Source organism: Ambystoma mexicanum, chromosome 6q (genome assembly GCF_040938575.1).
Source record: "Ambystoma mexicanum isolate Mex_15411 chromosome 6q, UKY_AmexF1_1, whole genome shotgun sequence".
Lineage (NCBI taxonomy): Eukaryota > Metazoa > Chordata > Amphibia > Caudata > Ambystomatidae > Ambystoma > Ambystoma mexicanum.
In genome coordinates this window covers 768,999,009-769,015,837 of record NC_090937.1, presented here as the reverse complement: position 1 = coordinate 769,015,837, position 16,829 = coordinate 768,999,009, and the positions used below count along the sequence as shown (strand labels likewise).

At 44.6% G+C, this 16,829-nt stretch overlaps 1 protein-coding gene across 1 annotated transcript in view; it reads right to left on the bottom strand.

The window, feature by feature from the left end:
- The window catches only part of TLR2 (toll like receptor 2), a 59,560-nt gene extending 56,038 nt beyond the window's left edge, over window positions 1-3,522 (bottom strand). Inside the window, exon 1 of the mRNA XM_069631302.1 lies at window positions 3,161-3,522. The gene's annotated coding sequence lies outside the window, so the exon portion shown is untranslated. The remainder of the gene's footprint in view (window positions 1-3,160) is intronic.
- Between the last annotated feature and the right edge of the window lie 13,307 nt (window positions 3,523-16,829).

The following is a 16,829-nucleotide window of genomic DNA, read 5'->3' as shown; positions in this document are numbered from 1 at the left end:
TAGTTTAAAACTCAAGTGCCCCCTCGTAAACCCCACAACCCACCGGACTGTCTCAGACTTATGGCCCTGTGCAATCAGGACACCCAACACTTTGACGACACACAGCGAAACATCTATAACCACTTCTAACAAGACAAAAAGACCTGTACCACCCGCCCCAGTCCCCGAAGCTTAGCCCCACGACCCACGGTCCCGGTCAACAGATCACAAGTAACCAGGCCTCGATATATTATCTCCAGACCCCTCACAAGGTGCATTCCTCCTGTGTTGCATTAACCTATTGAAAGATTTACTAAAGAGAATAGAACTGTAAATGACTGAATGACTGCGGGGTGCATGGCAGAGGGCAAGCAAGTCAGGAAAGGCATTCATCTCTGCCACAGGCCGCCTCAGCACACCAACACCGCCCGGATGAACTCAGCCGACCTGCCAGGCCCAGCCCAACCCACGAGGGTGACCAGTGACGTCCTCCAGCCAAGACCAACCACACCGCAGCAGCACCTATAGTTAGTCGTCGCCACCCAATCCCAATGAACTTGTGCCCCCTATAGTATGTAGGTTTTGATGACGTTTTTTGTAAATATATACGCCTGTCTTTGCTATTGTCAGACAGAGCGCTCTCGGAGTTTGCAGAGTTCTTTGCATGCCCAATTCTGATTGATAAACTCCCATTTACGCTCACCCGCACTCTGTCTTGGCCTTATTCCCATTTTTGGGAGAGTCCTTCATTGTCTCTCAAAATCCCTTATCTGTCAGGTTGTTTATTAGGATATTGCAAGTCACTAAGGAGATTCATGACCAAATAGAGGTGGATGGCTGACTTCCTTTGTAAGGGCATGGAACTTCAAGGTGCTTCCAATATCCTTTTTATGTATAGTAGAGGGGATTTTATTCCTTATAATACATGGCAACACACTGTCATTCCCTTTACATTGGCCCTGATTTACAAACCATTTTCCAATGGGATTTTCCCATTGGCAAACGCTTTTATAAATGAAGCCCCTTGTCTCGTGCATAATGTAATGTAATCTTCCATTTGCTGATCCATATAATCAAAATAGAATCTGTTTGGATTTTAAAAAGCAAAAATGCAGCTCCTAATGCGATGCAGAAAAATAGTTCATGCAGTTTAATAAAATCTATCAAAATAAGTTTTTATTTTGTGCTTTGCAGATTCTTGCTCACATTTGATAAACAGCTGTGCACAAATTAAATATTCTACCACAAACTGTTCAATTAACGGCTGTAAAGTGACAAAGAAAACTATTCTGCAAGCAAAGGAATAGGAAAAGCTTTTAATGGCTTTAAATGCTACAGTGACAGCTGGAATTGTCTCTGCTGGCTCAAGCAGCAGGCATTGTGACATCACAACTGAGTGTAATAACTGCTTACAGAGCAGTTGTGATGTCATTTTCTTTTTGCAGGTCACTGGTGATGTCACAACTAGCCTATAATAAGAACATTGTTTCCATACTTTTATACAGGGATTGCAGGCTGGCATGTATTATAGTGAGATAACAGGTTAACTGTTACTCAACTCAATGGATACATTGTTAGTCATTGTTTAGAATTAGGTGCAGGTGCCATGTGACAGCAGGAAGGGCCATTCGATACAGTCGACCTGTTTTTACGAACCAATTGGAATGCCTCGCCTGTGCCAATTTTTTATTTTTTTATTTCTGGGGGAAAGGAATTCCAGTTGAAGGGTGCAGGGTGTGGAAAAGTGAAACAAGGCAAGCTGGGTAGGTGGCAGGTATGTTAAGTAGTGCTTAGAAGCGTAGAGTGAAGGAAGACAAATAGCAGGGGGTGGAGTTAGCAATATGGGGTGGCGTTCCGCTCTGTGGATAGGTTTATATGAATAATTGTTTATGGCCTGCAAACCAAAAAGGATGCAAAGGTGCTGTCTCCACAAAACCTAGTTTCTTTCCAAGCAACTGGGCATCCCATTCTTTCAATAAATTCAAAGATGCTATACTAACTGTTTCACGTGGAGCCAGAAAATAAGGTTCAATTGAAAGATTTGTCAGAAATTAGGGCTGTGGGTGCATACAAAGTTGACTGTGAGAGGACAGGGCTGGCCCACACACTGCGTTCAAATAATTCCAACCGACAGAGAGCAGGCCTGTGTCATCAACTAAAAAGACAAAAGCTAACTTTATTGACCATCAGAGGTATAGGTTCTTGGTGGATGCATTAAGTCAGCGAGAGAGCATAAAACATCGCTGGCTTAGCCAGACCTAATGAGTCCAGATGGGGAGGAACATATCCTGTTTTATCTAAATACTTTGGTTGGGTAACCGTGCACTCTCATTAACTAAGGGATCTCGGCAGTGCTCAATTTGTAAGAAAATAAGTTCTAGGGCCCAAATATGTTCTTGCATCAGTGTGAGAGGGAGCTCCCCATCTACTGTTGACACCACCCACTGTTGCTCCATACAGTGTCACCTGGCTGCTCCATACAGTGTCAGCATATTTGGGTTTAAAGCTGAAAATCCCACTGGTTAATTGAAGACGAAATCAACATAGCATAATAGTTGTGTCTTGAAATAAATAAATGTTTAAGTGTTTCTTTAGAACACGTCATTGTTAAAAGAAATGTCTCTAATCCTATCTGTGTAAAGTGGAGCGTGTTAAGCATCTAACCACAGAAACAAAGAGCAAAAATGCTTTCCTCCAATGCTAAATTGATGGACGAACGTAGGCAAAATCATTACTGAACTGATGAGTTGCCTGTCAAACACTGCAGCAAGACCGTCCTGCTTAAATTGGCACTAATGGCTCTCCTCTTCAATATAGGTCTTTTCACTTTTTTTGCCCCTGTGTTAGGGCTGTTGGCTGGTGACTGTCCTGTTTCATCCTGACCTGCAGGTGTATGTCGTAATGGCAGAATCAGTGCTGGGGATTGTCACCTTGCCTCTCGTTGCGTTTCATTAAAATGGATAAATAGTCCTGCCTGCTGCGTAGTGACTACAACACTGCCCTGCCAACTGGGTCATCAGCATACCTGCCTACATTTGAAATCACCGAGGGCTGAACTAGGCAATAACGAAGAAGCAGTAAAAACACACTTGTTCCGAGACCACAAGTGCTACCAGACAGGAACACAACACAAATATGCATACAGATGGTGAAAAGCAAGATAGCCCTTGCCTCAACATACCGGAGGAGGCAGCGGGAGAGCGGCGCCGTGTCGCATTCCTTTCTCCTGAGGCGGTGGGGGCCCCTGTTGCTGCCCACAGGGCAACTTTGCGAATCCTGCGTCGGCTCCCGCGAAGAAACTAAGGTACATATCGGGCTCAAGTTTAAGAACTCCCTCGGGGCCCCTTAGCTCCTCCCCCTCGAGACGGCCTCTTTCGCTGGCGCCTCCCCCGCTACTTTAGGTTTGCCTTGTCTCCAGCAGGAAAGTCTGTCCATGTTTTCCAGTTTAATCGCGCGGGCAGCAGGCAGGGCTCTCAGCTCCTGAACGCAGTTACGTTGCCCAAAAAGTAAAAACATTTGCGCGGACAAGTCAAAGTGAGTTCTTTCGACTGCACAAAAATCTCAGCATTGCATCTGTATATTGTCTATCAAAACACGACCATTTGATTGGTTGAGAGCATCCAGCCTGTCACCTCTGCACGAACCGCACTGGGGAATTGTAACAAAGCTGTTAGCGAGCCCTAATAAAACACGTACGTTTTACTATAATGAATAAGAACACATTTTAAGCCCGAGAACCAAGAAGGTGGTTATGTAGTAAAATGAGCCTACTCTGGCCAGCGCCTGCTGCTGCCACGCAGGCTGGGCACGCAATTCTGGGAAACACCATCTCTACTCCCTGGCAGCTCGGTCTGGCTGGAGAAGCGCTGTGCACATATAGGGAACCACCAGATGCGCCACTTCGGAAAGATTCGGAAATTCCCTAAATCCCCTTGAGTGAGCGCCCCGTTCAGAGGAAAGCAATTAACAGAGCTGAAAATCGGCACCGAAAACTTAAGGGACTTTAAATAGCTTGAGCTAAAAAACAGGATTTCACAACCAGTGAGCACCGTGCTCGGGCTCCGCCCCAAGCAGGCAAACCCGAACAGCAGCTCTTTTATTCAAAGCTGTCAAGCGGAAAGATATAAAAGTCAACCAGCGGACAGAAAATAAGGTCCAACTTCAATAACAGGAGGCGGCGGGAAATCCCCTGCCACCCCCTCACAACCACACAGGTCCAAATCACCTTTACAATTTCCCCCTCTGGTGATTGGCGGATACGTACAACGCGGTGGCATAAGAATGCAACTGGTTTGCCCAAATCCGAGTCTCTTGGTTGACTAGCCTTTTTCGTACTGTCCACTACCTTACATACATTTCTGGCTTTCCCCACCATTTATTTGTGTGTGAATTGGTTAATGTAATTAACCTTGCACAAAAGACCAATACACACAAAGAAACAAAGAGTAGTTACTACTTACAAGTTATTACTTTAAATAAAAACGACTAAAGACATAGAACTATTGTTAAACTTATAAAAGAATATCATTATCCATCTAAAAGGTATGCATAAAAAGACATGATAATCAGTTCGATTCAAGTTCAATTCAATAAACAAGGAGTAGACACACGTCCACCATTACAAGAAATGTAAAAAAAAAAAATGTTAACTGCATTTTACAAATATCAAACTTCTCACACTAGCGAAACAGTACCATTTACTAACACCACCCTGAAGTGATTAAGCTCATCAGGCCCATGGCTCATGCCTTTCAGTGCAGCAATAGTGAATGGGCTCTCATGGCCACTCAGAACGCTTTCCCAGAAATTCTCATCACGCAGCGACCAGTCCTTATGAAAAATTCCTGCAGATAATAAAAGCTGGACGTTATTTAAATAAAATGTGATGCAAAGTGTGCATTTTAAAGAATATTTATTCAGCAACACTGGTCCAAACTATTAGCCGCATAGTGATGTAACCCAAACTGTCCCACATTGGCTAAAAAAGTGCCCCACTTTGACCAAAAAAACAGACCCACACTAGCATTTGTGTTTTTGGTTCGGCCATGGGCCTATTGCCCTATAAGCCAATCGGGAGATGAACATGAAAGTGCGCCAGGCTATTCCAGTGACATCCGTGTTGGGCGACACCAGCAAGCTTGCCAAGTTTGATGGAATTGAAATCGTGAACATACATATTTTTGGCTTCAACCTAAAACTCAATAACTGGTAGTTCCAAAAAGAGTTTGGACATTTCCGCGGGTACATTGGGACCACACCCAAATCCTTATCACACCTCGAAGTGCTATTATAAAGCCTAGAGCTTCTCACTTTGCTGATTAGACCAATCCAGTCCTCTCTAAATAAGATCTTTTTAACCAAGAGAGAATTTGCTCTTAACACCTCTTCAGTCGCTGGTCTACTGTCTACCATTGGTTTAGCAAAGATTCTCATATTAAGAACAGGACCCGCAGCATTGGTTAGCATGAGTGAGTTCAAGTTTTCCAATATTGAATTCACAGGGTGTACCAACAGATTTCTGAAAAAAGGTATTTTCCATTTCTACCATGCACACATTGATGTGAGACTTAATTCGTATCTTAGTGCTGCTGTTGAAAGACGATCCAGCAAGTTCAAAGCCCTTTTCCAGATGATGTTCTCTCATTTTCCCCAGTTCACCTGTCTTAATAGGTGACTCATTTCGGTGGCATATAAAAGCGCCGGAACAACTTTAAGCCGATAATACTCGATCAAAGGAATAATGGAGAACCTACAATGTCGACTTTTAATCCGCTTCATTTGAGCCAACATAAGTCATGCGGGTAAGTGGCACCACCTTGGATTGTGCAATTGCCCGTGTATAATAATATTCGCCTTTACAACATTGATGACCAGTTCATTTTCCTCTGCATATTTACTAATTCCAGATAACAGATGCTGCAGCCCTCGTCTGGCTTTTTTTTGACATTGTCCCATATACGTTACTGCACTTTCACATGATACTGACAATATTCGAAAACATTACAAACATGGCTTCCATTGAATTGTCATTGCAAGGCATGAATGCATGTAAATACGTGTAACGTATATAGGCACAAATCACCTGTCATTGTCACCATTGCATGGCATTAAGTGGGGTAAGAAATTGAGTGGGGCCCTCATTTATATATTTATGTACATACCTTACTATGGTTTGTGTACTTTTTAAGGCCCCGCCCATCCCACAAGCCACGCCCCCTTTTGCATAAATTAACTTTGGGTCTCACCCTAAGTTACCAGGGTGATCCAGACGTGGACCCCTTGCTCACTGTTCTTAGAGAGGCACAGCTTCACCTCACTGATGATGCCCAAAAAGGCTGAAACACGTGCATGGGGTTGCTGTTGGTACTCTTGTTCAGAGGAGAATTGCCTAGTATTTCGGTGCTGGACTGCCCCTGGGCAGGACAAAGACTGATATGCAGGGAAATTTCTTCTTTGTGAAAGGGACAGTGAGCTAAAGACTTGGTAGAGTCTCTCCTGGGGTTATTCACCCAAGAACAGGTCAATGGGTTGTGTGTGTGCTGGTAGAGAGATTCCCAGGCCTCCCCCTTGTTTTGCATTCTCCAATGTTGGCGCTTGCCCATGTTGTTTCACAGTCCTTGATGTACAGAAATGAGCATTCATTTGTGAATTTTTCACTTTCAAGAAGTAAAAGAATACAGTTTTGTAGACCTGACTTGGAAATGCATAACTCAAAAAATAAAACAACATGACAATATTTGTGAAAATGCTTAAACAAACATGTCTTGAGAAAGATTGTCTCTGGCTTTATTTTCTCCATCACCAATGGAAGTCTGCAAGTACCCTTATACTAAACAATTTCAGCCTAAGGAAACTCATCTGAGTTTCACTACTGCATTTTAAAGATGGCCTGAGACCCTATAAAAGAAATTGGGCCTCATTACAAGTTTGCCAGTCCGGTAACCAATGTTCCCTCTAATTACTGTTCTCTATGTGCGGAACTGGTTGGCTGTAGTGCGCACATTATTTTCCACGCGTGCAAGTGACTAATGAGGTAAGCCACTTGTGATCATGTCTATTTAGAGAACTACCGTAACAGAAGAGAGTTTGAAAGGGAAATTCCTCTTCCCAGACATTGCAATTCTTGACAAATCTTACAACACATTTTCCAAACACATAGGCTAAAATAGAATGTGGCATATGTGATTATACAGGAAAATCATCAACCAGTCCAAGACTTCAACATCTGCCACGGTACCTTTCAAACCTTTTATGCCAGTGGAAAATCACTCATGAGTATTACAAAACCCAAATATATATTTTTTTAAATTATTCTTGATTTAACTGTATTTCCACAGTTTTTACAAGTAGATTTCTGTGTGAGTTTATCACTTTGTCACTTATTTACTTTTTGTCTTTTCTCATATGTTGCTTTACTTGTTATATTTCAATCTATCTTTCTTTCTTTCTGTCCGTCGTTCTTTTTTTTGCAGGCTCTGTTTTTCTTCCACTTTTTGTTCTTTTTCTTCTTATTCCTGTTCTTATTCATTACCTTGTTTCTTCAGTTTACAAAAGGCAGGGATGGATAAGAGGTAGATGGACTAAGTGCACTGTTAGGTCCTCTTGCTCATTTGCTTTCCAGGGTGAGGCTCTCCAGGAAGTTACCTACTGCAATAACCAGTTTCCTATTTACACCATTCATTAGATATGTCCACCAGTAATCTTCATCCAAGCTGCAAAAGTGGGTAAACAAATGGCTTAAGTGGGCCTTTCTATTAGGCGACAAACCCGTGCATTTCAGAAGCATGTGTCTTAGTGTCTCGACTGTGTTCGTCTGGAGACAGAAGCGACATGTGTTCTCCCTTGCTTTGTCTCTGATTGCGACACAAATATCTCTTATCATAACTGATGCGGCTGTCAAGAAATTCAGACAGAATACAAAATTTGCCGATGGATTAATGGCAATTAAAATAAATGTGTCGAAAATATGCTGATAGAAGTTCAAGTGCCACTTTAATGAAGTAATTCAAGGGCCAGGAGAACATGCTTCTTTTCATTTGTGTAAGGATGATAATTACATCAGAATGACTGCACCTCAGAATATGATGATCACAAATTCCTGTGCCTCTGCTTACTATTCACATTACTTTCTTCTGTGGGTAGTTATAACACCAGACTACAGGTAAGAGACATATGCACCATCAATTTTTACTCCCTAAAAAAATGAAAATGTGCCTAACACAAACGAGAAACAATCAACATATTGTTGGTTCAACCCACAAAGCTCCACTGATAGTTTTTCCAATTAGTGGCCAGTAAAGCACTGGCATAGGAAGGAACTCTAATATTAATTCCCGATCTTTTAATAAACAGAAAGTATCCCTATTTGCAAAGCTAATTACTTTTTTACTCTCTGAAAAATCATTTGACTCCAAGTAGGGAGCAAAATCTGATTAGACCCATGACATAGGAAGTGAAATGACAGGGCACATAAGCCCATCGTTTTGCCCACCCTTCCGCACCAGTGCCTAGACAAAATTAAACAAGAGCCTTACTGAGGTTTATTATGGAGTCCTGCTGAAGAAAATAACATAGATATGCCTTTTAAGTTAATAGCATCAATTCATCAGAGATACAACTGATTGAGTGCCTTCTTCAGTAACTATGGATCCCTCTTCTGTAATTCTTTGTAATCAGTTAAATAAGGTGGAGGAGGATGCTAGAGACGATACACACAGAACACATGGTTATGTTGTAAAGCCCTCAGCAGCTGGGCATAGAAAGAAAAAGAAGGTGCTGTTGTCAAGACGGGTACTAGGCTATCCATCCTTTAGCAAACAAGCAACACATTTCTTCAGTGTACTGCCGAAACGCATGGCTAGGTTTTTTAAATGTGCTTCTTTGTTCCTCACCCACAAGGAGTGGATGACCTGTGCTGCTCTTCCACCCATACCCTTCCCCGGCCCCTGTGCTAGCCTCCAATACTAGATGATGGAGCACTGTAAAAAGTGAGTGATTGTAGTAGTAAACACTCACTGGGATATTTGCAGACACACAATACTTTGTAAGCAAGGCATATTTAATACCGCAACATATTATGTGCATTTTAAGAATGTCAGGACTCTGCATGTACACAATTATGTTGCAGTGCATACAAGATTGTTTGCAGCATACCCCACCCTTATATCATTGTGTAGGATGACGCAGTGCTCAGTGAAACCATTTTTGTATAGCACCGAGTTACCATATAATGTATGACGGTCTATGCCCAAATGAACTCTGGACACTTGGAAACAATGCGAATTGCGTGAAAAAGCATTCTCCCGTCTGAATATCTGGTGCCGTGATACTATGGACGAGTAATATCAGGCATAGTCCATACCCATTATCCATTGTAGTCAAAGTAAATAATATTGCAATGTTGCTCTCCACTTATAGGGTAATATTAGTAATGCTAAAGTAGAAGACGCTGAGCATCACATTTGTCTTCTCAAAATCCTAACTTGCAAGAGGGCTGCTTCAAAGCACTTGTGTGACATATGTACAAAGACGAGAAAGAATGGAATAACGTTACACATCCAAGTAGCTTGCTTACTTACAGTCATTATCCGATATTTGAGCTAGTAGTTCCATTGTATAGTGTGGGTGACGCTTTTGGTAAGGCACAATGAGTAACAGAAATGCTGGCACGTGAACGTTAATCATATTACAACAAACATAAAAAAGTGGATGTACGTACACGTCTGCTAACCTTTCGCAGAGCCAAGAGAGGAAGATTCAGGGTTGTTTGGTAGTATCTTAACATGTTCTGGGGCAGAAGTTAGAGTCATAAGGTAAAGGTGTGGTAGAGTCAAGTTTAGGAGTCATGGGTGGAGAGGGAACGTTATTTGGTTAATGTGTGCAGGCATGTCTTGGTTAGATTCTTCTGTTCATGGAGCCAGTTTTTCATATTAGTTTTTAACCTCTTGTGTGTGTATTTTGCTGTTAGAGATTTTAGGTGCTTACGGTCACCCTTGCATAGTAGTGTAATGCAAATGAACAGAATATCAAGACTAGTTGCTTATTTTAAGAGAAAGAACATTACAGGTAATTACTGTGGCTTGTGCCTTATTAAATCTTTTTGTATAGGTGACAATTGTCTGTGTGCACTGCTAAAAATCCTCTGAGTGGGACCCAGAAGGAAGCTGGCCAAGCGCACATGCGCACAGCTTAGAGGGAACATTGCCGGTAACAACGGTGCCGGTAAGCTACTGGCACCATTGTTACTGGACCCGCAAATTACGAGTTCTGCGAGCGGGTGCCTTTCCACCCACCAGGTCTGACATGGTGGCTGAACGGCACCCGCTCTCAGACCTTGACGGATGCACCGGCACCATTCATCAATGGTGCCGGTGCATCCATCATCCGCATTCCCATTGAGTCCAATGGGACTCAAAAGGGAATGAAGAGTAATTATTTCCGGCGCCCTGCAATGAGGAATTACCGGGACAACCGGGACTGTAAGGCCCTGGTAAAACCCATTGCCGGGCACCAGAAAAAAAATGACTCTGCAGCAGCCGTTCCTGTTTTTACCGGCACGGCTACCGCCGGACTCATGTCTGATAAGTTAAACTCCTTGTGGTTATCATTTGACAGACATGTAGATTGTTATTCATGATATGAAGAACTTTTGAACTCTGAATCTGCCCTCAGCAACCTCCATCTTTCCATCACCAACACTCTTGACATTTTTGCCCCAGTCATGAGGATCTATCTGAAACCTGCCTCAAAGCATAACACTTGGTAGGACACCGAACTTGCAGCCCTGAAACGAAAGTGCAGGGCAGCACAATGGAAGTGGCTAACCTCAGGCTCACCCTCTGTCAAACTGGCCTTCTCCAAAGGCAATACAGACTCGCCATCCATGCTAAGAAAAGAGCCCACATTCAGACACGGGTCTCTGGCGTATTGAATAGCTCGGCGGAACTTTTCAAAATCTGCAGGAATCTAGCCAACCCTCTGCAGTCTCCTCGTCCCCTTCTCCTTCCCAGGCCCTCTGCAATGCATTGTCCTCACACTTCGCCACCAAAACTCAGGACATTATGTCCTCCCTTTCTACACTCCCTCACAATCCATCCCACACCCCACCAGACCCCCCCCCTCCTTCCTCCTCCTCCTTCTCTCCTATCACACCTGAAGAAGTTACCAGAGTTGTCTGCTCTACGAAGGTCTCTTCTAAACAGGTCTCCCCTTGCTCATCCAGGACCATCAAGGATAACATTGGCTCTATTGCCCGTGCTCTAGCTGATTTCTGCAATCACTTTTTTGTTACTGGATCATTCCCCTCCCCCTTGAGCACTTCCTTGTGCGCCCTCTCCTGAAAAAAACATCCTCTGACCCTACCTGCCCTGCCAGCTATCGCCCTATCTCCATCACCCCCTTCCTGGGGAAGCTGCTTGAGAAGCTAGCCTTTCCCCAACTCAACTCTCACACCGAACTTGTCGGTGGCTTCCACAACCATCAATCTGGATTCCAAGCATCCAGAGGCACGGAAACAACTGCTCTTCTGAACACCCGTGAAGAACTGCTTGCATGTCTGGACTCCAACTCCCCAGCTGTCCTTATCCTTCTCGATCTCTCCCCTGCATTTCACACAGTTAACCATTCCATCCTCATACAAAGGCTCCATGATACACTTGGTATCTAAGAACAGGCACTGGATTGGCTGTCCTCTTTAATCACTCGCTGCTCTTCCCAAGTCATCCTGCGCCCCTTCTCCTCTCCTACTTCCATCTCCACCTGTAGTGTCCCCCAGAGCTCTATTCTCTCCCCCTGGCTCTTTAACATCTACCTTGCTCTCCTTGCACACCTCATCTTAATTTTCTCCTCCAACATCCAGTGTTACACAGATGACACACAGCTCTTCTTCAGACTCCCTGCTGACCCTCTTGCACCCTCCATCATCCCTGACTGCCTATCGGCATTCCGTCCGGGGGCGCCTCCAATGATCTCTGCCTCAACGCCTATAAAACTGAGATCTTTCCCATTGGGTCCCCTGCTCCCTCCTTCTTCCCCTCACTCCAGCCTTCCTCCTTGGGCTCTCCCCCTGCGCATTCAACTGAAGCCAGAAACCTTGGCGTCATCTTTGACTCCTCTCTATCCTTCCTCCCTCACACTCAGGACATTGCCAAGAAGTCCAACTATCAGCTCTTCCTTCTAAAAGGAATTTTCAAACACCCCAACCAGTGAGATTAATTACAAAATTCAAGCCCACTAAAGTAGTATCGCTGGAGCCCATATTTATAGTCACCATTTATCAATGTTTGAGAATTACTTTCCCTTAATTTTTCCATCCAGTACATTCTGTTCGATTGGAGAAGTCTATGGGATCTCATTCTCTCTATTTATGTGTATTGCCAGAGCATTCCTAAGTTGCAAGTGTTTGAAATGGTCCTGTCTAGGCATTCCCCAGCCCTCCCTCAACTCCTGAAAGGACTTGACACCCTCGGTAGTCCTTACGTCACTCACCATCTTTATCCCTTTGGTCTTTGACTTTCACTGCACTCCCCATCTCAGGTGTTGGATTCCCTCAATGCAACTGTTCCCCCAGATCCTAGCCACCAACATGAGTTGCCTCCCCCATCCCAGATGCCTATGGGCTTGCGTCCAGACAAAGCTCACTGCAGCCGTGAGTGGCAGGCTCCCGTCTTTTGGGGTTTCCCATATAAGAGCCCCTCACATCCATTTTTGCTCATCAATTCCAATTCTGTGTCTACCAAGCTATCTCTACCCCCCGGTACACCCATCCATTTGCTATAGCCAGTTGTGTTGCCCAGTAATAGAGCCGCAGGTTATGTCAATCCTATCAAATTCCCTTGCATGTATTTCCATTGAGGCATGTGGGACCACTTACAGTAATCTGTACAGGGTCACCATCTTATAAATTATAGAGATTGGGAGGGACGCCCACTGTTTGTCATTTTTCTCAAACCGTTTGATCGCCAGGCTGAGGTCCAGTTCAGCAAAGGATGTTTCATCCTTTTGGACAAACACCCCTAAGTACTGTAATCCATTCTGTTCAGTTTTTGGCAGTGGATATCAACCTTGTTTTCCGTCCCCCAGACCACTGGATAGTGAATATATGTATCCCAATTGATCCTCAAACCAGAGTATGACCCAAATTCCTCTAGGATAGTCATACGTATCAGTATTGAGGTCTCTGGGTTGGTCACGTTCAGCCGAATATCATCGGCTTACAACAATATCCGCTCCTCCCTTCCCTGCACCCATGCAAACACTGACAGTTCTGGGTCCTCCCATATCCACTCAGCATGGAGAGTGAATCCCTGCCTGGTGCCGCGGCATAATGTCAATCTTTCTGAAACCATATTATTCACCTTTACCCGGACTGTTAACCAATTGTACAACGCTTGGATCAGTTTATAAAGCTCTCTCCAGACAGAGCCCATCCTCTGAAATACAACATATCTACCACTCGCTGCATCCTCTTCAGTCGCCACCCCCAAGACAAGGTGAAGACAATTAATGTTCAGGCTGGTGGATCTGTTTGGGATGAATTCACACTGGTTTCCTTTCACTATGTCAGCTATAATCTTACTCAGCTGATTTGCTAAGGCCTTGGCCTCAATAATAATTAGAGATATGGGTCTGAATGACCCACAACACTCTCTCGGTTTCCCTCTTTACTACTATTGTAGCATCTCTGAGATCTGGTAGGAGATCTGAGATCTGGTAGGAGCACCCCATCCCCTTACGCCCTCGAAGCTTTTCCCACAGTGGCCCCGAAATTTCCTACTTCAGCTTCAGCCAGAGTTCCAATGGGAAACCATTTGGCCCCATCATCTTACCCCTCCCTAATTGTACCATCGCCTCCTGTAGCTCCTCTAATTGTAATTCCCCTCCAGAGCATCTCTCTGCTCCACTGATAGACGGACCATCTCCAGATGCTCCATGAAAGCCCCCACTTCTTCCTCCCCCCAATGAGCTGCATTGCATATAACTTCTGATAGTACTTGGCAAAGGCTTGCACTATGTCCCCGGGTTCCCTCATAGTCTTGCCCCTCTCTCCCCATTCGACTTCCTACATGACTCTGTCAGTTTCCTCCCTCTGTACAAGCCAAACTAGAAGCTTCCCATTCTTATCACCACATTCATATATGCGGGGCCCCCTGTACCACCAATTCTCCTTTGCCCTTTCGAGGGATCTAATCCTTTATGTCTTCCTTCAAGTTCTGAAGTTCCCTTTCTGTTTCCTCTGATTGAGATTGCCCTAGCTATTCCTCAAGTCCAACACCCTGACCTCTGTTTCCACCTGCCGTCTCTCCCTCTCCCTTCACCTGGCCGTCACTACTGCTATGGCTCTCCCTCTTAATACAGCTTTACATGCTTCCCACAGCACTTGTTTTGACTTTACTGAGTCCTTATTGACACAGACATAATGTTCTGTTTCCTGCTTTACCTCCCTCATTACGTCCTCATTCTGCACATGTTGAGCTCCCAGTCTCCATTCACCCCTGATGCATATTGCCCTGTCTTAATCTTCCATGTTAGTGGTGCATGAACTGAGATGCCCCATGGTAGATAACCCACCTCTTCAATCATGTGTACTCTGGCCTTTGAGGCAAAGACATGATCTATCCTGGAGAAGGATTTATGAGAGGCACAGAAGAAAGAGAATTCCCTTTTATTGTGTGTGGGGGTGGGGGATTCCTCTCTCCAGAGATCTGCCTCAATTGCTGTGCCATTCTACCCTCCTCCCCTTAGGGCCTTTGATAAGCAGACCTGTGCTTTCTATCCAGTCCCAGACTTCCTGTGGGTCCTGAAACACCCAGGACCTCTCCTCCACCATCACTCTCAGTTTTGACAGGAACATAAGCATGTACTTTACTTGGTTATTCCGTAAGATTCTCCTGGCCTCCTCAAAAGACCTCCTTGCCCTCTGCACTTGCAAGGTGTAGTCTGGAAAGATCATCACCTTTGTGTTCTCCATTCTAATCACCCCTTTTCTTCCAGCTGTTTGAAGGATAATGTCTCTACCTCTATAATTGAACAACTTGGCCACCACTGGTCCTGCGGGAGCCCCTGGAGGGGGGAGTCTTCCCAGGACTCTGAGCGCTCTCTCGATTGCAAAGAAAGCGGTTAAGCCCTTTGCCTTCAGCTCCTCCTTAATCCACTTCTCCATGTAAAGAACCATTGGCAGACCCTCGATTCACTCTGGGAGGTCAACTATTCTGATGTTGTCCCTTTGGGACCTCCCTTCGGCATTGGTGAGGAAGGATAGCCCAGGGGCAACGTGTTTGTCTTGGAAGCAAGACAACACAGCACCACAGAAGTTCAAATCCCGATCCCGCATTATAAAAGAACAATTAAATATAAGTATAAATATATCCTATGCCCTCTCCTCTAGGGCCCAGGACTTTGCCAACAACACTTGGACTTGCGGTGTAATGATTTCACTGTATCCTCCAGCTGGCTAATTCTCTCCTCAGCCTCACCCACTCTCTCCAACACTGCCCTCAGGTCTGTCCAGAGTAGACTCAGCTCCACACCCACTTCCCCAATCTTGCCCTCCATGCTCGTTCTGGAGTCCATCACCACCTCTAAAACCTGTGCCATTGTGGGTTACATCCATTATCAGGCATCTCCTCTGTGTTATGGTTTACATGTGCTCTGCCTGCTGCGCCAGATTTGTAGCTCTTCATTTTACTCTGTGTTGCCTTTGCTGGTTTCTACTTAACCATGATAGCGACTGGTTCACTCCGTTACCACCAGTATCGCTCTTGTCAGCCCGCTCTATTATCCCAAAATGTGTCTCTCGCCGTGTTTCTCCTGCAGCGATCTAGGGTGGTAGCCTTATGCACTCCCCCCTCTGCCCTGTGGCCGCCTGAATAATTATAGCCCTCTTTGCCTGTTTGTAAGATGAGGTGCCAAGATCTCTTCAAACTCACTGGATGGGTCAGCCTCCCACCTGACTTGTTCCCCATATTTGCAGTGTCCCAGTTGGGTTTCTCCTTCAACGCATTGTTATCTTTGCCAGCCTGCTCTCTATCTCCTGGTGGGTACCACCACTCCTTCCCCTCCAGCCTCACTCTCAGGCCCCCAGCGCTACCAGTCAAGGCACTTCCACCACTACTCCCTGATACTCTGTGCGCAAATCTCATTTTATGCAGGCCCTTCCAGTCCACCGTTGGGTTGTCTGGCCCCCTCACCACAGTTTGTTTGTTTGTTTATTTATTTGTATGGCACACCAAACCCTTAGGTATCTGGGCACAGTAGTTACAAGTTTACTTTAGGCTTAAGTTACAGAACAGAGAGTAATAAAAAAAGGTTAAACCAGACATGGATAAAAGTGGGGAACATAATGATACATACAAAAAATGGTGAGTACAGCGATGCATCAAGAGGTAATTATCAACAAAGAAGTAGTCATAAAACATAATACAATATTCAGTGGTGGCATGCAGCAAGGTCAAGTGTCATTAGTTCTCAACCAATTCAAGGAATTACGTCGGAATATGAGGTAGGATTGTTCCACTCTAAGGGAAAGTGGTAGTGCGTTCCAGGTCTGTGCAGCCTTGACAGGGAAGCTACATCCTCCGGATGTTTTTAAATTGAATCTAGGTATGTTAAGGGAGAAGGAATTGGCAGTTCTGGTAGGACGGGAGGTAGGTTTCCTGACTATTCTCTCAGTTAGATAAGGTGGTGCGGCATTGTTGAGGCATTTAAATGTGAGGCAAACTATTTTAAGAAGGTTTCTGTCATTGATGGACAGCCAGTGATTTGGTCTCCTTAGCTCTGATATATGCTCTCAATTTGGAATGCTTAGTGCAGTTCTGGGTGCATTATTCTGTAAGATTTGAATTTTATTCAGA